Source organism: Ovis aries, chromosome 26, assembly GCF_016772045.2.
Source record: "Ovis aries strain OAR_USU_Benz2616 breed Rambouillet chromosome 26, ARS-UI_Ramb_v3.0, whole genome shotgun sequence".
Lineage (NCBI taxonomy): Eukaryota > Metazoa > Chordata > Mammalia > Artiodactyla > Bovidae > Ovis > Ovis aries.
In genome coordinates, this window is record NC_056079.1 from 24,085,322 (window position 1) to 24,108,384 (window position 23,063).

Here is a 23,063-nt window from a genome sequence, read left to right on the forward strand (position 1 = left end):
CATCTTGTTTGTTTTAAGAAAGGAGATGCTACAGTCTGATGACTGGCTGACAGGACTGATCAAGTAGAGGGGAAACTGGTAAAGCAGGAGAGAGGGGAGTCACTCACTGCAGGATGAAGGGCTTCCGAGCGGATGAGAGTAGAAGATGACCTGTGAGTAAGTGGCCAGAGCAGAGATAGTTCATCTACTGCAACAGGCAAGGTGGACTAAGCATATGGATGTGTATGCCAGTCAGCTGCTAAATGTAGCGGTGGGAAGATGAGAAAGTTCTCTTCCTATGCTTGCTTTTTCCTTAGTAAAAATAAAGACATTAGCTGACAGGGGGACACGGAAGGCTGCTGGACATTAGAGAAGAGATGATGATAAGAAACTCACCCCAGAGAGGGAGAAAGGGAGCTGACTAGGGTGATGTGGAAAGACTATCTCAGTTCTCAGGGGACACTTGAGCGATGGAGTATCATACTTTTAAGGAAAACCACTCCATGTGGCGATTTTTTCTGCAGCTGCACTCAAATACATGAACACCAAACTGACTGTGCAGCATGGAAACCCGGCAAAGAGACCTGAGATGAATAGTCAGTAATGGACCATGCAGTTTAAATTGGGTGAGGAGGTAAGGAAGGATGTGAGTGGGGTTGGAAAACAATATAAAATTGGAAAGGACTCGAGGTCTCAGTGAGGTCAGAGAATTTTTAAGTAGATTATGTTAAATATGCCCTATGGATTTGGATCTTCAAATATCACATTTTTTTAAGAGGTAAAGCAGTCTTGTCTAGAGTTCAGGGGCTGGGTTTGATCCCTGGGTCGGGAAGATCCCTGGAGGAGGGCACGGCAACACACTCCAGTATTCTTGCCTAGAGAATCCCATGGACAGAGGAGCCTGGCAGGCTGCGGTCCATCAGTTCAGTTCAGTCCAGTCACTCAGTTGTGTCCGACTCTTTGCGACCCCATGAACCACAGCATGCCAGGCCTCCCTGTCCATCAACAACTCCCAGAGTTCACTCAGACTCACGTCCATCAAGTCAGTGATGCCATCCAGCCATCTCATCCTCTGTTGTCCCCTTCTCCTCCTGCCCCCAATCCCTCCCAGCATCAGAGTCGTTTCCAATGAGTCAACTCTTTGCATGAGGTGGCCAAAGTACTGGAGTTTCAGCTTTAGCATCAGTCCTTCCAAAGAACACCCAGAACTGATCTCCTTCAGAATGGACTGGTTGGATCTCCTTGCAGTCCAAGGGACTCTCAAGAGTCTTCTCCAACACCACAGTTCAAAAGCATTAATTCTTTGGTGCTCAGCTTTCTTCACAGTCCAACTCTCACATCCATACATGACCACTAGAAAAACCATAGCCTTGACTAGATGTACCTTTGTTGACAAAGTAATGTCTCTGCTTTTCAATATGCTGTCTAGGTTGGTCATATAGGGTTGCACAGAGTCAGACACCACTGAAGCGACTTAGCACACACATCTAGAGGTCAAGCTGGTATCTGACAGGAGTTTTCTTGAACAAAAACATAATCGATTAAGAAGCAGCCACCCCTAACCACCCATTAACCATTAGTTTCCTCCTGTCAAGGGAGAGGACTCGATGAAGTACAATATCATTTGATTCACATCTTCTGTGTGCAGCCATGAGTGAAAAGGCATCTAAGGAGAGCAAAAGAGAAGAAGAAGCAGGCTTAGGGGATGCAAGGGAGAAGAACAGGCGTTCACGGGACAAGGAAAAAGAATCGGGAAGAGAAAGGGAGTGAGATGGGGTTCAGGGAAAGAAGGCTGAGAGCCGAAGGTGACAGTAACTATAAAAACCACTTTTTAAAAAGAGTCAAGAAATTAATGAGTTTTACACATGGACGTGTGAGCACCAGGAAACATCCATGTCACATACTGAGCAGTCGTCAGCACCAAGATTCCAAATTTACCAAACACCAGTGTCCTTTCTTCCTACACAGAGAAACTGCCATTTTAAAATATCACTTTTATTAAGGACAGTGTATTAAAGGCCTAGGGCTGCCATAAAAATACCATAAACTGGTGGGTTAAACAACAGAAAAGTATTTTCTCAATAGAAGTTCAAGAGCAAGGTGTTGGCAGCATGGTTTCTGCTGAGAGTTGTGATAGGGAAGCTGTTCGATGCCTCTCCCCTGGGTTCTGCACTGTGCTGGCAAGCTTCGGCTCTTTGGCATTTCTTAGCTTATAGATAGAGCACCCAGTCTCTGCCTTTCTCTTCATATGGTACTGTCTCCTGTGTGCATGTCTCTGAGTCTGTATTTCCCCTTTTTATAAAGACATCGAGTCATACTGAACTAGGGCCCACCCTAATGATCTCATTTTTCACTTATTTCTATGACTCTATCTCTGGGTAAGGCCACATTCTGAGGTACTGGAGTTAAGACTCCAAAATATCTTTTATGGTGGGGACACAATTCAACTCATAAGAGACAGGAGACTTGTCTTAGTTTTGTCTTTTAAATTAGAATACAAGTAACTTAGGGTGGATATCATTTTTCAAAGAACTCAGATTGTCTCAAAAGATGGATGGATTTTAAAGACAAAGTGCATACTTTACAACTGTGGTTGGAGTTGATATTAAATGTGGTACAAACCACAATTCTGTTAAACTTCATGTCAGTGTATGATTTCATTAGAAAGATTCTCAAAGCAGAGGGCATGGTTTGGGAATTACTCTCCTGGAGTTTAGCTTTTCCGATGTGCAGCACTATCTAAGTGTTTCCTAAGAAAGGGGTGAAGGGAGAAGGAAAAAAAAAAATCGCATGTTGCCCTCCCCGCCATGGACACAAGGAGAAAAGTGATTCCTGATATATGCATGTTTTTAATCATAAGCTAAAGATTTTCCTAATTTAGGAGTGATATGACAAATAAATTGAGCATAATTTGTACCCCACAACCTTTTTCAAGAACAAGTCTTTGTGAAGGAGGAAGAAAGAGTATGAGTATAAAGGGTCAGCAGGAGGGTGTTTTGGGAGGAATAGGATTTTTCTGTTCCCTGATTGTGGTGGTGACTACATCAGTCCATACATGAGTTGAAGTTCATAGAACTGTACACTGAAAAAAGTCAATTTTACTATATGGTAATTTTTAAAAGAATATTGGCACTTAGTGTCTATTTTTCAACAATCTTAGGTGATTTCAGTATTAATTCCATTTTTTTCAAATAAGAAAAGTGGCAACTCAAAATGAGATAACATGCTCAGGATTATATACCTTAAGTGGAGGATCTCAGGTTGACCCACGTTTGGCTGGCTCCAAAACGTACTCTCTTTCACTGTCCAACAATGGCACCAAAAAAACTACTGCACTACTTAATGTGAGTATGTCTGTTCCTTCTCAGAACTGCAAAGCCTTGATCAAGAGTAAAAGCTACTGTCAGAGGGAACACACACACAGACATGAGATTCCATGAGATTCCACACAGACAGATTCCATTCTGTCTGAGAGCACAGAACAAAACATGGAAATCCATCCCACTGACATAGCACAGAGGACCAAAAACAACAGTCAACTGCGTCAACTATCAACTATAGTCAACATGTGTCAACTGTCAAGCATCTCATCTCTGCTAGTATAGCTCTACTCTACATAAAAATAACAGCCATGTGCCTTCTCAGTTCCTCCCCAACCCCTTATTTAGGAAAAGAGAAGGAAGAAATTCACCAGAGCTGGGAAACATAAAACATGCATTCTATCATTTTCCATTTTGCTCAGATGGGACTCCCGTTTAGACACTTAAGGAAACAGGGCATTGAGCTGACCAACCTGGACACACTGCTGTACTGAATTCTAGGATATGTCTTTAGAAATTTCCCAGGACTCTTCATTTGATGGCCCCTGTCACTCACCACTCCAGCAAACAATGAAATCTAGGATAAAGTGACAGCCACTTTTCCCACATTTTCTGCACAACAAATAAAAGGCCACAAAGACACCCAGAAGCCCACCTCCTTAAGCAGTGATCACTCATTTATGACCAATGGCTCAATACTGTCCCCTAATAACTGAAGGAAGAGTCAGTGCGAGGTCATCTACTAAATAACAGCAAACTATACGGACTTTTCTTGAAGAAGGTTAAGAGATGCTCATTCTTAGGAGACTCTAATTTTATGCAAATTGCTGGTCTTGTTTTCATTTTTTTCTTCAGGTTCACATGCACACATATTTATATATACACATCCACAACCACTTACTTCTTCAATAAGAAAATCCAATTACCTTCTTATAGTTACCACAACAGAGACAACCATGACCAAGAGTTGTGTTTCACCACCGTGATTTATAGCAAAGTCTGTACATGTCTTTTAATTTCATCCCCTAAATTCTCCCAGGCAAGGGCAACAAATTGATCTGTATATCCATCCACTGTAATTCCAAGTAGAATGCCCCAAAAGTGGTAGAGACCCAAGAAACATCTACTGAGCTGAAAAAGTGAGGGAAAAGAAAATGCGCAACTTAGAGCAAAAATGTAGGCTTTTTGGCTTACAAAACCCTTTATGCTTGACCACTGCCACATAATCTTGAGCTATAACAGCTGCCAAAAGTCTAATAAGTTAGAAAGCAAATTCTTTTCTTAAACTACAGGAAATTGCCACTTCTGCAGATCAAAAATTACTGGATTATCAGCGATTTTCATATAGTTCAACCTAACAGAATACAACCAATCACCCCAAGGTGGGAAATCTGGATCTATCCTCATAACGTGCTTTACTTATCAAAGTATTAATAATATACAAAGGGTAGGATCACAAGACACATACCACATTAATTCATGTCTTTGGTAAATATTTTCTCTTGAACTATAAACTGCCTCTTAATTTTCTTAACAGAGCTTTTGAAGACAAAACGTTTTTCATTTTAAGTCCTATACTGTATGACAAAATTTTTTATATAGTTTCTATGCTTTAAAAAATATATTTGCCTATTCAAAGGTTACAGAGTTTCTCCTGTGCTTCCTTTGTAAGATTTTATAGTCTTAGCTCTTACATTTAGATCTACGACTCATTTCAAGTTGCTTTGAGCATATGGTACAAGGTACAGGTTGAGGTTCATTTTTATAAATACAGATATCTAACTGTTCCAACACTATTTGCTGAAAAATAGTATCCCTCCCTCATTGAATTACTCTTGCACCTTTGTAAAAAATCAATTAACCCATTTTATATATATATATATATGTAACATATATACATACATCCAGTCTGCTCTACTGACAGATTTATCTATCCTTATATTAATACCACACTGTCCTGATTATTGTAGCTTCAAAGGAAGTCTTGAAATCAGGTAGTATAAATCCGTCAACATAGAATATGTGTGTGTGTGTGTGCATGCTCATTCAGTCATGTCTGACTCTTTGAGACCCCCATTGACTGTAGCCCACCAGGCTTCTCTGTCCATGGAATTTTCCAGACAACAACTGGAACAGGTTGCTGCTTCCTACTTCAAGGGATCTTCCTCAACCAGGGATGGGGTCAAACCTACATCTATAGTGGTTCCTGTGTTGCAGGCAGATTCGTTCCCCCTGAGCCACCTAGAAGCCTTCAAATTAAAATACCTATTTTTAAATTATTTAATAACTGATTGATTCTGCAGGGGACAATTCACCCCAACGGACACAACATAAGTCCCCTCCAACTGATGCTGTTGCTCACAGCTCCCCATCCTTTCCACACATACCATAAGCTTCAAAGACATTCATCTGCTTCCTGCTTAGATACAGCACAAAGAATTCCTACTCACTTGACCTTACCAACAACTGGCTCTCACCTAGGTTGTTACCACTCACGCTCTTGTGCCACCAGCCATGATCCCCTAGACTCTTGGTCTCTACTCCTTAAATTTCTCCAGACCACATTACCAAAAGGTTGCTAACTTCTGTGTTGACCATATGACTCCTACCACTTTGGGTGGCCCCAGAGAATGATTTCCTTGGGGTGCTGTGACCTGGTTCATTTTGAGTTTGGATGTTACCCCTAACCAACTATAACCACAAATGAATAATTGAATGAACAGATATTTCCACCTGCAAGCCAACTAAGCCTGTTGCCAAGGACCAAGAGAGCTGCTCAGGGCATGACAACAGGGGCACTGCTCATGCTGCCTGCAGTGGGATTGTGAAAGAATATGGCCCTGCCCTGATTCTGTCTCCTCCCTCTCCCACCCAGACTCACACAGTAGTGACATAACATCTTCATATTAAATATTACAGAGTAAAAATATGTTCAACGTTCCTTGGCCCAAACTCATATCCTAAATATTTTTATGTTGACTTAGGTGTGTTTCAGACGTGTCCAAATGCAGAAGACCTCAAATAACTCAGTGAAAACTCTTTTTACATTTCTTTCCCCTAAAATGTTCAAACATATTTATGTTGTCTTACAGAACTATAATCAGCATAAAGTTATCTATTCCCTTCCTGTAATGTGTACAACTATCTACCCAATACTTTTGAAATTTATCATGAATTTTCCCAGTTGCATCCCAAGATAAAACTCACCTATAGGCTCTAGGGTCTGTTAAAAGCAATAATAAAATGAAGAAGGGAAGGAGAGAAGGAGGGAAGAAAAACAGGAATTGAGATGAAATATCCTAAAGTTATTAACATAGCTCTGAATTTTTCTCATCTTAGAGATACTTGAGATTTCTTTTCGCTTTATGTATGAATTAAGATCCCCTAGAGAAGGAAATGGCTACCAATTCCAGTGTTCTCGCTTGGAGAATCCCAGGGACGGCAGAGCCTGGTGGGCTGCTGTCTATGGGGTCGCGCAGAGTCAGACACGAATGAAGGGACTTAGAGGCAGCAGTTTCCAAACAAATCAATTAAGAGTCTGCCTAGGTTTAAAAAAAAAAAGTTTCAAAAAATGAGAGGTTTAGAAACTGTTTCTTAGCTCTTCTTGAAGAAACTAAACTCAAAAGGCGAAACTGAAACCTCCTGGGACCTCCCTGGTGGTAAAATATGTAAGAATCTACCTGCCAATGCAGGGGACATGGGGTCAAACCCTGGTCTGGGAAGATTCCACATGCCGAGGGGCAACTAAACCTGTGTGGCACAACTACCGAGCCTGTGCTCTAGAGCTTGGGAGCCACGACTACTGAGCCTGCGTGCTGCAACTGCTGAAGCCTGTGCACCTAGAACCTGTGCTCTGTTACAAGAGAAGCTGCCACAGTGAGAAGTTTGTGCGCCACAATAAGGAGCAGACCCTGCTGACCGCAACTGGAAAAAGCCTGCATGCAGCAAGGAAGACCTAGTGCAACCAAAAATAAATAGAAAAATGGAAAACTCCTGGATACAATGATTACAAATATACAGGGAGACAAACAGGTAGAAGCTGGTGAAGGCACGGATTACTAGTTACGTTAACTCAGAAGGACTGCTAGCCCAACCAGGGCCATGGCCCAGGAAAGCCCTGCAGGGGAGAATCATGCCAAAAAGCAACAAATGACACCTGATATCAATTACTCTCTGGACGCCTTTTCTTCATTTTAGAAAATGTCTGTTGAGGACAATTTAAAATCACTCAAGTGTCAAATCTTAGGCTGTTCCAAGTGAGTTAACTGCAACTTTTGAGTCTGGGATAAGGCAAAATAGAAAAGAATAGAAAAAAAAAGTGTGTGTGTGTATATATATATATATATATATACACACACACACATATGTAACTGAGTCACTTTTTTGTACACCAGAAACTAACACAAGATTGTAAACCAACTCTGTATCAATTTAAAAAACTGAGTCACACTATTAAACCATACTTCCCTGAGTGGCTCAGACTGTAAGGGGTCTGCTTCAATGCCAGAGACCTGGGTCAGGAAGATCCCCAGGAGAAGGAAATGGCAACCCACTCCAGTATTCTTGCCTGGAGAATCCCCATGGACACAGGAGCCTAGCAGGCTACAGTCCATGGGGTCGCAAAGAATCAGACACCATTGAGTGAGAAGACTTTCACTTTCATTATACCATACAGCCCCTTAGTCAACTACTTTTTGTTCCCCAAATTGACATTCAGTACCTTAGAAACTTGGAAGAAAAGCTATGACAAACCTAGACAGCATATTAAAAAGCAAAGACATAACATTGCCAATAAAGGTCTGTATACTCAAAGCTATGGTTTTTCCAGTAGGTATGCATGGATGTGAGAGTTAGACCATAAAGAAAGCTAAGCACCAAAGAATTGAGGCTTTCAAATTGTAGTGCTGGAGAAGGTTCTTGAGTGTCTGCTGGACAACAGGAGATCAAACCAGTCAACAAAAGGAAATCATCCCTGAATATTCATTAGAAGGATTGATGCTGAAGCTCCAATACTCTGGCCACCTGATCCGAAGAGCCAACATATTGGAAAAGACCCTGATGCTGGGAAAGACTGAGGGCCTGAGGAGAAGGGGGCGACAGAGGATGAGATGGTTGGATGGCATTACCAACTCAATGGACATGAGTTTGAGCAAACTCCATGAGATAGTGAAGGACAGAGAAACTTGGTGTGCTGCAGCTCATGGAGTGGAAAAGAGTCAGATACAACAGCCACTGAACAATGAACAATCTTAGAAAAACTAAATTTTCACAGTCTAAAAAGGACATAGAGGTCAGAAACCTGGTTATTATAGGAGAGTTGTGTGCTCCTAGTTTACTGGGGAAGTCAGGATAAGGAGGGACCACTCCCATGGCAGAGCTGGCATGCTCCATGCCTCCCCTGACCTTTCTCCCTCTGCACAGGAAGTACCAATCATGCCAGCCTCAAAAGGAGGAGGTAAGGATGATGCTCCAATGCTGGGTCTCCCAGGACTTGGCTGGGCAACTTGAGGAGATCTTCACTCCCTGCTGAAGTGGTTTTATTATGCTCTTTTTCAAAGCAGGAAGATAGAGATTCAGGGAACCTGGCACTTTCCTACCCAATCATTATTTTTTAGAAGATAAAACTCGGGCATTCAAATGGGGATTTAGAAGAGGGTTCTATGGTTATCTAGTAAAGACCACTCTTGGAGCTGGGAAAAAGGAAAAGTGATCCTAAATGACCACAGGTTGATCTATTCTTTCTCTAGTCTCTGACTTAGTGTCACAGAGAATGCTTCATTTATTTTTTGAGGAAGACAGAACTGTCTGAATGTGATGGAAAATGTTCATTATGTAACTTGGATCTCTCCGATCTTCTGAACCACCCAAATAAGCAATTACCTTGAGGAATCCCCAAATAAAACCACACTATGAATTCATGAATCAAGAGAGTGCAGCTAATTTGCATAATGAGGCTTTAGAGAATGAGGAGATATATATCTGATACAATTCAAAACGTATAATCCCATCATTTACTGAGCAAAAACAGGAGAGCGAGCAAAATGGCTTTGTATAATCTTCTTTTAGCATACAGTTCAGCTACACAAATATAGTCACAATATTTCCTATACTACTAAGACATATCAGTAATAATAGAGAAAAGAAAACAGGACTCAGATGGAAGGAAACTAGACAATAAAGCAGATGGATTGAGCTCAAGTCCACACTAGCGTAGAATGCAATTAAACAAAGGCTAATTAAACAAAGAATATGGTTTTATTAAAATCACAATGGTTAATAGCCTAGGTAGACCCACTAAATTCTTCACCGTAAAAACTGTCCCAGGCTTACAGCCCAAATTAAAAATGTAATCTCACACTACCAGAAGTATGCCTTTAAACTGTTTCTAAGATAGCAAAGAAAATAAATGTTCCAAAAATAGCATCAAAATAAAATGAGGTACATTAGGTTCCTTATATGCATTGCACACAAAAAATTTTTAAGTAATCAATGTCTCTACTTTTTAATTATTATTTCAACCCCAGGATTTGAAAAGCAAAGCCAAGTACTAATACAAGAGAATGGGCTAATGATAATTCAAAAATTATGGATTACTGCATTATTTTAGCTAACAGGTTAAAAGCCCAAGGATTTAATTGACGATCCTTGAGAAAGAAAAAAAAAGAAAGGAGGGGCTTCTTTGCAGCTCAGATGGTAAAGGATCTGCCTGCAATGCAAGAGACTCGGGTTTGATCCCTGGGTCAGGAAGATCCCGTGGAGAAGGAAATGGCAACCCACTCATCAATATTTTTGCCTGGAGAATTCCACGGACAGAGGAGCCTGGTAGGCTATGGTCCATGGGCTCTCACAGAGTTGGACATGACTGAGCAACTATCACTTTCACTAAAAGAAAAAAAGACCATCTGTGATTTTCTTTGTTCACAACATACCTTTCCTACCACCTGTAAGCGGAATTCTAGTTTCCCCATGACCTGCTCTGTTGGGCTGAGTCTCTCCACTGAATCCTCAGAACACTGGGTCTAGACTCATTTTACAATGCATCACAGTGGTGCCCAAGCCTCATTTCCTTTCTGGACCAAGGTCCTGGAGGTCAGGCTCTGAGGGTGATTCCTGCTGGATGTCCCCTGGTGCCCGGCCCTTGCTGGGAAGCCCAAGTGACCTCTGAATGAACGCAGGATTAAGTGAACGCGTATCATGACAAATGTCTACCTGGTAGGCACTAGCCCATTTCTATACATTGGATGAGCACGGTGTTGTTTCTTTTGGTTAACAATATAGACAAACTGAATTAAGTGATGTTTCCTGCAAAGATTTTTTTACATTTCAGTTCAGTCGCTCAGTCGTGTCTGACTCTTTGTGACCCCATGAATCGCAGCACGCCAGGCCTCCCTGTCCATCACTATCTCCCGGAATTCACTCAGACTCACATCCATCGAGTCAGTGATGCCGTCCAGCCATCTCATCCTCTGTCGTCCCCTTCTCCTCCTGCCCCCAGTCCCTCCCAGCATCAGAGTCTTTCCCATTGAGTCAACTCTTCACATGAGGTGGCCAAAGTACTGGAGTTTCAGCTTCAGCATCATTCCCTCCAAAGAAATCCCAGGGCTGATCTCCTTCAGAATGGACTGGTTGGATCTCCTTGCAGTCCAAGGGACTCTCAAGAGTCTTCTCCAACGCCACAGTTCAAAAGCATCAATTCTTCAGTGCTTACATTTCTTCACAGTCCAACTCTCACATCCATACATGACCACTGGAAAAACCATAGCCTTGACTAGACGGACCTTTGTTGACAAAGTAATGTCTCTGCTTTTGCATATGCTATCTAGGTTGGTCATAACTTTTCTTCCAAGGAGTAAGCCTCTTTTAATTTCATGGTTGCAGTTACCATCTGCAGTGATTTTGGAGCCCAAAAAAATAAAGTCTGACACTGTTTCCACTGTTTCCCACCTATTTCCCATGAAGTGATGGGACCAGATGCCATGATCTTCGTTTTCTGAATGTTGGGCTTTAAGCCAACTTTTTCACTCTCCACTTTCACTTTCATCAAGAGGCTTTTTAGTTCCTCTTCACTTTCTGCCATAAAGGTGGTATCATCTGCATATCTGAGGTTATTGATATTTCTCCTGGCAATCTTGATTTTGGCTTTTTAAATTTAGTATGAGCTAAAACTGTGATGAATCACTGACACCAGAGTAGTCTCAAAATTATGCAACTGACTATTCTATGGAGTTCTGATGAATCCGTGGGAGCCAACCCTTGGTAGAAGTGCACTTCCACAGGCAGCCACAGACCTTGGAGCCTCATCTGCTGCGTGCTCAGTCGTGTCTGACTCTGTGACCCCATGGACTGCAGCCCACCAGGCTCCTCTGTCCATGGGATTTTCCAGGCAAGAACACTGGAGTAGGTTGCCATTTCCTTCTCCAGGGGATTTTCCCTACCCAGGGATCGAACCTGTGTCTCCTGCACTGGCAGGCGGATTCCTTACCACTGAGCCATCAGGGAAGCCCCAGTCTGGAGCCTCTGTCAATTATTCAGACATTTGCCTCCTGTCATCCCACCAATGACCATCTTAGGGCTGATAGTACGGCTCACCTAACCACGGTGAAATACATGGGTAGACCTTTTCTAATTGATTCTAGATGAGCCAGGCCTGACACCTGGGTCTGGGGGACTCCACTTTCATAAAGCAGATAGTATGTTCACTATAGAAAGAAGTTATGAGTGACTAAAAGGGCTAATGTGACCACAAGCTTCCACTTACAGTCATCATTCCTCCACGTATGAAATGTAAACAGTACCTCTGATAGCTTACTCAGATCCTAGAAGAATCTTTGCCAGAAGAGGGGAGGAGAGGGGGAAAGAGTACAAATGAATTCCCTGCTGTGTTCCATGTTTTTTTAATCCTCTCTGATTGCACTGAGAGTCTAGAGAAAATTAACTGGGAGAAAAGATTATGAGCATGTTAATAATTTATTCCAGTTTATTCTGTTTAATTATTATTAGGTTGAAAAGTAGTTAAGGCCTAACCCACTTCTACACAGAGCATAAAGATCTTCGTGGGGCTCGTTGCCTTGAAGAACTGAAAGAAGCTGCAGCTCAGAGGAAGGAGGAGCAGGGAGAGAATTGCTTTAGAGACACAGAGACCAACAAGGAGTGTGCCAGCCCCCTGCTGGGTCATTAGCCTGACCCACAGCTGTTAACTCCACAGGGGGTCCTCTGCCACTGTCCCCAAATCCCACCCTACTGTGGACCAATTTGATAATGAAGAAACAAAGCTCCAACAAAAGCAACTAACAGAATAGGATGGCCCCCCCCCCCAAAAAAAATCATCCTTCAGCAAACAGATCTCTTCAATGGATTTGCTTTGACCCCTTCTTTTACAAGCAACCCCACTGAAAATAAGCTAGGACAAAGAAGATTCGTTATGCACAGCCATAAAGATCTCCAGGGCACGCCACATCCATAATTCATGATGCAAACCCAGCGCCATCAGCATCGTTTATCCTTTCAATATTTTAAAGTGGTGAAAGGTTGCTGGATATTTATAAAGTCGCTGTTTCTTACAGGATTCTTCCAAATTGAGGAACAAATGGGGAACTTTATTCTTCTGCAAATGACATTACTTACAAACCTAAGACTATAAATCTTCTAGAATTTACTTGGTATCCATCACAGGAGGGTGACTAGACAGCCCTCACAAACCAATTAAGCCAGCAGGCAGCGTACACATATCAGTTCTGTTGAAATTAATCGTCTCAAATAGCTTCTGCTTTCTCTTTTAAAAATGAACGCCCCAGTTTTCTTCTCATTACAGTTAAAATCCACCCCACCCAATACAACCAGATGAGAGAGACATGCTTTCCTCCTCATAGACTGTAAAAGTGAGGCCCAGAGAGCTACTTAGCTTGATCAAGATCTCTCAGCCAAGCAGAGAAGCTCTCATTAACGTCCTGGCCTGTTTCCTTCATTCCCAGAGACCTGCCTGAGAGCCTGTATCGCATAACACAGAGTCTGAATGACCTCAAGAGTGATCCCGACTCTATTCCCACTCCATTCAAGTCCATCATCCATGCCGCTGCCCTGAGTGGTCTCACAAAATCTAAATTGACACTTCACTCATTTGACCCTTCAATAGGTCCTTCTCATCCTCGGGGGGAAAAAAAATCATCAAATCAAATCAAGATATTTCAGCTTTCTATCAAGCTGCCAAGAATTCTGCAAAGAAGTTTAGCTAATCAGGTAGACAGGCTAAAAAATATTGACAAGGCAAGTACACTGGTAAGCAGAAGAGCTGACTCCTCTTCCCCATTCTGACTCCACCGCACTTCAATGGACCAGGTGGTTTGCAGGAAGTCCCCGAGCATCACCTCCACTCAGCTAGAGACCTGCTCCCATCCATCCAAGCCTACCCACAAGACCCCTCCCATCCTCAAGCCCCTCCTCGCCCCTGGAGATCTCTTTATCCCAGCATTTACTGCAGCACTGCAACTGTCCGCTTCCTGCATGTGCCACTTTCCTAAACCACTGCTGCTTCTTCACCCTGGGCTCCCCATCACCTGCCTTGTCGTTATGGCAGAGTCCCAGTCAGTGCAAAGAGTCTGACACTGCAGAGCTAGACACACATCTTTCACATACATTATTTCATTTCTCATTCAACCAACCGCCTGTTTTTGGCAGGTGGGCCTTGCCACGTACTGGGTGCACTTGGCCACATTCTTCAGCACCCCCCCCAACCCCTGTGCCTCCGTGCCCCTCCCTGTAAACAGGAATCACTAGTTAACATTTACTGAGCGTTCACTACATGGTAGAAACTACCCTGGACCCTTGGCATGCATGAGGTCATTTAATCCTCACATCTGAGGTGGCTGAGCAAATGCTTAGGAAGTGTCAGAATTATTTTTCTTCATTCACAGATGAAGAAACTGAGGTTCAGGGTGGCTTCCCCGAGGTACGGGCTTCTTTCCTTCCTAATCCACTGGCTTTAAAAGGTAAAAGACACAGGCCTCTTTTTTCTCTGATGCTGGTATAGCTTAACACAAGGAAGCTGCATGGCAATATGCATATCTAGCTGTGGCTAAAGGGACATTTTTCCAATGTCACCCTCCAGCAGAAGCTATGTAGACCCCTTGGGATAAAGATCTGTTCCATTAGAGAAATTAGCTAAGTCGGTGGAGGAGGAAGCAGAAAGATATTTGAAGTAGCACACACCCAGATTCCGAGCATTATCAAATCATCAGCATGATGTGAGTGCCTGCACCCTTAGAAGGCGAGAGAGCATGTTTGCCGCATGGATGTGAACAAAGCTACCGACACGCCACCAGATTCTTGAAAAGCAAATATTTGTCTACAGCCAGAGAACCAGGATTCTTTTCTAACAAAGAACAATGTACACCATTCTAATTCCAGACTCTTCCTCCTGCTTTACAGTGGGCTCTGATTTCAATGGAGACTTCCCCCAATGAATAAATGTGTCTTGAGTCCCAGATGGCACAATGAATCAGAAGATTTATGGACTGTAAAAAGGGATGACCCAAGTGGTCCAACCTTCATGGAACACCTGGGGCTGTGTATGCAGCAGCTTTTCAGCTTCTGGAAACTGTCACCTGTCTTGCCGGCTCCACAAGAGAATTTAACAGCCCTGGTAATCGACAAGATGCGTCCATCCCTGCTATTTGGATAAGCTTTTAATGCTGTGCACTATCGCACAGATAAAGCTCAGATACCTAAACAGTTTTCAAGTAGCGGGTGAGAGGCGAACACAGACTCGATAAGCTCTGTGGGGCTACCAGAACACCTGACCCCAAAGCCAAGTTCTTGAAATGACCAAACAGAACACTAGGGAATTCTCCTCCTCCCTACACCAAAAGAATAAAGATGGAAACAAGGCACCAGCCAGGGAGGATGCACATTACAGTAACCAGAGGGCCAGCACATGTGTTTTTCCTGAGGAGAAAAGGCATACATAGAGGCAGAGGCTTAATAAAAGAAATGAATTTGAAAGAACACCTGCCCCAAGCTAAAGCAGCGCACGACCAGGGCCGTGCCAGTCACTAGCCATCTGAGGGTGAGTGGTGTCAGCAGAGGGGACATATGCATCCTCCTATGGGGGCCTGGCATATCATTTTTTGTTTCTGTAACCTGGACACAAAATGGCCCAGCTCTCAGCAGACCAGTGAGCTGTTTGGGGGCATCACAGTGTTCTAGAAAATTTCATATCTCGCTTTTTAGCTCTTCCCCAAGTGATTCATAAACTTCAGTCCATGGGGTTGCAAAGTGTTGAACACGACTGAGCGACTGAACAACAAGTGATTCATAATCAAAGCCCCCTAAATCAAAGACACCCCAGCTATACCATGTCGATGTGCAGCTAAGGTGAGCCAAGGTCATCCCAGTGAATACATACGCTTCAATAAGAAAATGTGTCTTCCTTTTCCCCACCATGCTGTCTGCACTGATTTAGACATTTCCTGTAAGAGGGAGGATTTTTAAGACTGAACACTTCAATGAACCCCTGTGTACAATCTCTTTTCCCCAAGAACCTGACTGGCGATGATTTTGTTTGCTTTAAGCAAAATGTACAACTAACTAGCTTTTAAACACATAAGCCACTCTACCAGACTTTAACTGTTTACTGTTTTTCCACATCAAACACATTTTGGTGGGCTGGGTTAGACCCATTCTTTATTCATGACATACACAAACAGTTTGGATAATCTCTTAAATTTTGGACCCCTACTAGTCCCAGGATAAAATATCCAGGCACATCTCTGAATAACACACCAAGCTGAGGGCAAGAAAATACAAAGGTATGGAACTCTGGGGCTAGTTACAGGGCACAAATGAAAACTGCTCTGCTGGCCTAGGTGCACTGGCCTTTAGATGGTAGTTGGGGTAGAAAAGTAGAAGCAATGTTTTGAGCCAATGAGATATGGTTTATTATTCATTATTTTTCATTAACATCCCCCATCGACGCAGCACTCTTCTTGCTCCCGCTGTCTTATTTTGATCAGTGGTATATTTATCTGTAGACATGCAAGATTTGTAATTATTGCGATGTCTAAACATTACATCACGTTATAATGGATGAATTAAGCTGGTAAATGCGTAATTACATTGCAAACAATGGTATTCCAATAGGCATCACAGAAGCCAATTAAAAAGATTACCCTCATTTTAAATCACAGAGTTAAGTTTTTATAATTCCCCAGCCCCCAAGTCCCACCATGTGACTGAGAGATTTGTCTTTTTCTAATTGCATCTCGACAGTGTCCTGAGCACAAAGAGGGGTCACCAACCCTGAAGGAAATAAAACTGAGCATTTCCCAAAATTCTGGAAAGGAAGAACTTAGTTTAAAAACTATAAAATAATCTGAAAAGAATCAAAGGTCTGTCAATATAGGACTAACAGTACATCCATTGGTAGAATGTTATGTATACATACACACACACAAACACACATAAGCACAATAGGTTTGTAATTGCCCATATGGAAACATGTCCAAAATATATTTTAAGTGACCAAAAGCAAAGTGCAGAACAGTGAATACAGTATGATCTCTTTCAGGTTAAAATATATGCAAATACATGTTTTATCTTTCTTGAAAGCAGTAACTAAAAACAGTTTAAAGAAAAGAAAGAGGGCTGAGAGGAGCTTTTGCTTTTGAATATGCCATCCATCTGCAGGTATTACTTTTTTATTGGAAGTAGAGATTATATAAGAGAATTATGGTTCACTGTGTGGTCCCTCCTATTAATTCTCTGTATTTAAAAAAATAATAATGGTATTTCATTTAATCACAAAAGTGAAAGTGAAGTCGCTCAGTCATGTCCGGCTCTTTGCGAAGCCATGGTCTGTAGCCCACCAGGCTCCTCCATCCATGGAATTTTCCAGGCAGGAATAATAGAGTGGGCTGCCATTTCCTTCTCCACGGGATCTTCCAGACCCAGGGATCGAACCGGGGTCTCCCGCATTGCAGGCAGACGCTTTACCATCTAAGCCACCAGGGAAGCACTTAATCACAAAGGAAGTCATCAATTCATTGTATTAAATGAAATTTTTTAAAGATCAAAAAGGCAAACAAGCCAGAAAACAACACCTTAAGTACAATGGGGTTTAGGGCAGGCCACCCCAAAATACCCCAGAGTGACATATAATTTTGAATTAAAGTTACTTAAGAGACAGCCAATGCAAGAACACTCTGACCCTCCTTTGTCCTTCCTGAAAGTAGGCTATAAATCTCCCAGGTGAAAGGTGCCCACCTGTACCAGGAGGTAAAGAGACATTCTTATCACCGGAGATAGGGAACTCGGGGTAAAGAAGGTATATAAACAAACTCTACTTAGTTTCATCATGAATTAGTACCAAAGCCTAAGCTTGTCTTGTCAGTTCTTCACAAATTTGTTTGTCTAAAAAATATATAAACAGCCAGCTTTGGTTAACTCTTGGATTCCATATCTATAAGATCTCTGTCCTTACAAAATTTTGTTTTTTTCCTCCTATTAATCTTCCATGTGTCAATTTAACTATTAGACCAGTCAAAGCAACCAAGATGGGTAGAGGGAAATGTTCCCCTTCCTGACAGTTTGATAGACAAAAGGTTACCATCCTTCATATATAAAGAGTTAATATAAACTGAACTCTGTAATTATAAAAAATCACTGTGATTTTTTAAAAAAATATAAATTATCAATAAGATGATCCCAAAAGGCATGATCAGACAATCCACAGAGAAAGCAACACAATAGGCAAGATTCATTTAAGAAAATAAGTATGTTCCCTAATTAAAAATCTGATTATCAGTGATATATTGCCTCCCATTCACTGTTAGTGTATTTTTAAGATGATGCCCAATGCTGAGGAAATGCAGTGAAATCAGTCTATCATCCCATGCAGGCAGCACAGTATTTCCCAAATGAAAAGCAACATAAGCATGTATCGAACATTAGACATTCTTTGCCTTTGACTCATTGAGTTCGCTTCTAGAATTACTGCCCAAATAAGAGCCTTTATAAAGAAGTACAGTCATCACAGAATTACTCATAACAACAAAACTTGAAACTACTCAAGTGTTTAATGGTTGAATAAACAAAGGTAAAAATCTCCTTGATGTACTATTATGCAAGCATTTATAATTACCATGTAGCTACTAATAATATGAAACCATACTCATGGTAGCTTAGGTTAAGAAAATTGTTATTTACACAATATGATTATCACTATTATCACTAGACATTTTAATGGGCTTCACTGGTGGCTCAGATGGTAAAGAATCTGCCTGCAATGTGGGAGACCTGGGTTCAATCCCTGGGCTGGGAAGATCCCCTGGAGGAGGGCATGGCAAATCACTCCAGTATTCTTGCCTGGAGAATCTCCATGGACAGAGGAGCCTGGTGGGCGACAGTCCATGAGGTCGCATAGACTTGGACATGACTGGGTGACTAAGCACAGCACAGACATTTTAATAAACCTAAACTTAAAGGGAAAAAGTTGAAAAGGAATAGAGCAAAATGTGTAATTATGTTAGATACCAACATGACTATATTTTTTCCTCTTCACTCCTGAAGATTGTAAATATTTTAATATTAAGAAAAATGCATTTTGAAATGAGCATGAATATAAATCACACTGTACTATGCTCCTATGAAAAAGAGGAGCTTTATCTATAAGCTGATCTGATTTCCAAATAGATCTTTAGGATTTCCAAGTAGATCTTTCTGGAATAATGGTAGAAACAGCAGAAGCTAATACCTATGGGATTCCTGCCACAAGTTAAGTGTCATTCAAAGCATTTGACTTGTATTAACTCAATCTGCACAGTCAGCCTATGAGACAGAAACTATTGACATTCAAATCACACAGCTAGCAAGTGGTGGACCGAGGGTTTGAACCCAGCAGAATCTCAAGAGTCCTTGCAAATAACTGACATAATACGTTCATTTTAAAACACACCACAAAATTCCAAGGGTTTCAAGTCAAGATATTAAGAAAATAAAAACAAAATTTAAAGTTCTTTAACATCTTGCACTTCCTAGGATTTCAATTAAAATGTAACTAAGTATATTTTGATAAATTGAGAGGCACAGGGAGACACAATCCAATGGGGATATGAAGAAAGGTACAAAAAAATGCCATCACAGAGTGATAAGTGAAATCCGAACAAATGAAGGGCATAAAATATGCTACTCCATCAGTGCAAAATTATTTTTAAAAATTATATTTTCAGTCAGTCTGCAGTGTCACAAGAAAGCCTGAAATAAAGATAGGAAACAGTCCACAATAAAATGTTAATTGTGTTACAGCCAAATTTGCCTTTATCGCAAGATCTGCTATGGTAAGATTTCAAGTCAGGAAAATCAATGTTCTGGATACATTCCTAGGGATCACAGAGGCATGTGGCCATCTGGCTGGGGGAACATCCAACGTCTGTGTTTTCTCTGGACTCAGGCACGGAGAAAGGGGCCAGGGGCACACTTAACTGGGGATCACACAGGACAGGTGCTCTATCCGCCCGACAGTGACTGTGAGTCTGAGCAAATCATCTGAAACCACCCTTAGGTCCTCTGAGCCATAAATCCCCTCCATGGTCTCAACAGAGCCCTGTCTGATGGACAAGGAATCAGCTAGGGCTGCTGCTGCTAAGTCACTTAAGTCGTGTCCAACTCTGTGCAACCCCATAGATGGCAGCCCACCAGGCTCCCCCGTCCCTGGGATTCTCCAGGCAAGAACACTGGAGTGGGTTGCCATTTCCTTCTCCAATGCAGGAAAGTGAAAAGTGAAAGTGAAGTCACTCAGTCATGTCCGACTCTTCGCAACCCCATGGACTGCAGCACACCAGGCTCCTTCGTCCATGGGATTTTCTAGCCAAGAGTACTGGAGTGGGGTGCCATTGCCTTCTCCATGAGCTAGGATAGTGCTCCCAAAACCCTAGTTCCTGGGCCAGCAGTGGCCACTGGCAAACTCTGACCAGGCCATAAATGAAACTTAACAACAAGAAGCCTCTTCTTTATGACAACTGCTAACTGCTTTTGGGCACACACACCCACCCCAAGGCATTGCCTGCTAATCTATCTGAATGCCCTCCACCTTTTTAAGAGCCTTTCTAATTTAAAATACCCTTTCCCACTTCTCCATGGCTGACTGAGATGGGAAATCTTACACTGAGCTGCAGTGCAGCCCTTTTAGGAACCCCTCTGAGACCTCACCTGTTCCCAGCACCGATCGTGACCTCTGCTGACCTCTGGGCAGCAGGTCTATGCCTTATCGGACCCCGTATGTCCAACACTGAGACTGTGGCCAGCATGCAGTAACACAGAATGGACATTTAGGAAAGAGGAGGACAGAGGTGAGTCTGTGGGTCCTGAGGGGCAGTGGGTAATCCAACCTCGAGGAGCAGGGCGGGACAGTGGGTTGAAGCAGAGGTCGAGGCTGAAATCCCAGGGTGTTCTAATTCTAGGAAACCCACCCCTGTGAACCTCAATTTCTCCCCCTGAAAGTCAGGACAATGATAATAGCAACCCTCTAGAGCTGCTGGAAAAATTCAATGACATCACCCATAAGAAGAACTTCACATTGTCTCTAGAACATAAGAAGAACTCAAGAGTGTTACTGACTCTCATATTTTCTCCCAACTCTGTATCCCCAGAGTGACTGATGTGATGATTAATATAACAACAACCTCTATGGCATGAAAAATAAGAACCCCCTGGAAACAACAACAAAGTGAGGAGCCAAACAACTGTACCTGAGAGAAATATTATTTTTTTATGTTCCTTCCCCATTAGCTTTTTTAAACTTGTTTCAAAAAAAAAAAAAAAGGAAGGAAAGAAAAGAATGGGAGGCTTGTTCTGCTACCCTCAAGTTCACTGCCACTGTAACACGGTACTAATACAATGTCAAGATCACATGCTTCATTTCGGAAGTGGAGAGGATCTAGGAATGTTAATTCTTTAAATTCTGTCAACATTTAATAGCCTAAGAGCAGAAAACCACCCCCAACAAAGCATTCCTTAACAAAGACATCTCTAAGCAGCGGCCATATATTTTAAACATGACAGTATCCAATAAGGAGGCGGTGTTCATGCAGTCTTTGGGGTTCAGAAATCACTGCAGATGTCAATGTGTCTCAGAACAGATGCAAATCCACAAATGTCTCTGAGAAATGTAAAAGATTCCTGAAGAGGAGGCATTTTTCCCTCCTCAAAAAAGGCTGATTCATTTTGGAAGTTTTGAGAAATCCTCAGATACAATGCCTTTTCGTTTTTCAGCATCCTCTCAAGATCTGTCTGAGATTTCTTGCAAACAAGTGACCTAAACCATAAACAACTGCAAAGAATGACTATGTCAAGCAAATTCAAAATTATACCCAAGTTTTCCTCCATATGACATTGCCTTCTAGAAAATAAAAAAAAACAGTGTTGTTTAGTCATTCCTCAAACATGCAATGAAATTTCTTCATATATGATCAGATTCCACATGTACAAAAGTCAACAATTACACTAACTGAAATCCCATCTTGATTCTTCATGACTAAGGCCAGGTATTTTTTTATTCTCCTAAAAATCCTAATTTGGCACAGACATCCATATACAGCAGGTACTCAACAGTGATTGATGCCAGCATCCAGCTCACAAATTTATGATACACTTGCCTGTCTTTGGTAATGACCTAATTTTGAATTAATGCAATCCCCATCCCCTTAACCCTCATATATGCCTACAGCTTTGCCAATTCTGCCAGAGCTCTACTCAAAATCTATGTGGGGGAAAAATCACCGTCCAGAAGACAGTAATTACATGGTACTTATGTGTGCTTCTCTCCTACATGTTCTTGTGTGTCAGTCCCCCGTTAAATCACACATGCACAAAACAGACCAGAAGGCTTCTCTAGCATCAACCCTAAGGAAGCGGATTCTCAAGGCAGCCGTGTTAAAAGATGTCCATCAGTGTGGCATCTCAAGGCCCAGCTTAAGAATCCCTTCTCAAGTCATGCCTTAGAAAGACAGTTGCCACAAAGGGCCTGGCAAAAGAATCCGACCACTTACCTCAGGAAGGAAGTTACCAACCTCATCAGCTCCTTCCTTCCAGAAACACCTGCCTTACGGTTGTGGCTGCAAGGCACTGTGAATGCACTAAATACTAGGAACTGTCCACTCAAAAACTGTTTATCATCTCAAACGGTATAGGTGCTCTTATTTGCAAAACAGAAATAGAGACACCGATATAGGGAAACGAACATAGGGACACCAAGGGGGGGATGGGGGGTGGGGTGGGGTGGCATGATTTGGGATTGACATATACACACTATTGATACTGTGCATGAAATAGATAACTAATGAGAACCTAGCACAGGGAACTCTACTCAGCTCCGTGGTGACCTAAACGAGAAAGAAATCCAAAAAAGACGGAATATATGTATATGTATAGCTGACTCACTTTGCTGTACAGCAGAAACTAAGACATTTAAAGCAACTATACTCCAATAAAAATTTAAAAAATAAAATGGAATATAAGCTATTAAAAAAATTGTTCATTTCAAGCCTCCTTCTAGATGCAAACGGGCACCGTTGTTCATGGTGTCCAGATATTATTGATGTGGCCACGCTGAGACATAGGTTTTGCTGTCATCACAGTAATTTTATTGCAGAGGTGACAGGGAGACCTGTGACCTGTTTTGCTAGGCTCATGAGTGAAAGCTGGATGGAACAAAACTTTTCAGTATTAGAAAAGATGAAGGAACAATCTACTTTAGATCATTTGCCAAAATAGCCA

The 23,063-nt window shown here is 42.0% G+C and overlaps 1 protein-coding gene and 1 non-coding gene across 4 annotated transcripts in view; one reads left to right on the forward strand and one right to left on the reverse strand.

Moving 5' to 3' along the window:
* Window positions 1–23,063, reverse strand: part of MFHAS1 (multifunctional ROCO family signaling regulator 1) — a 111,277-nt gene that overhangs the window by 77,409 nt on the left and 10,805 nt on the right. The gene's annotated exons all lie outside the window — the stretch shown is intronic.
* LOC114111109 (small nucleolar RNA SNORA1) lies at window positions 22,830–22,964 on the forward strand. Its single transcript, XR_003587234.1, has one exon. It is a non-coding gene; the product is annotated as a small nucleolar RNA SNORA1 (small nucleolar RNA).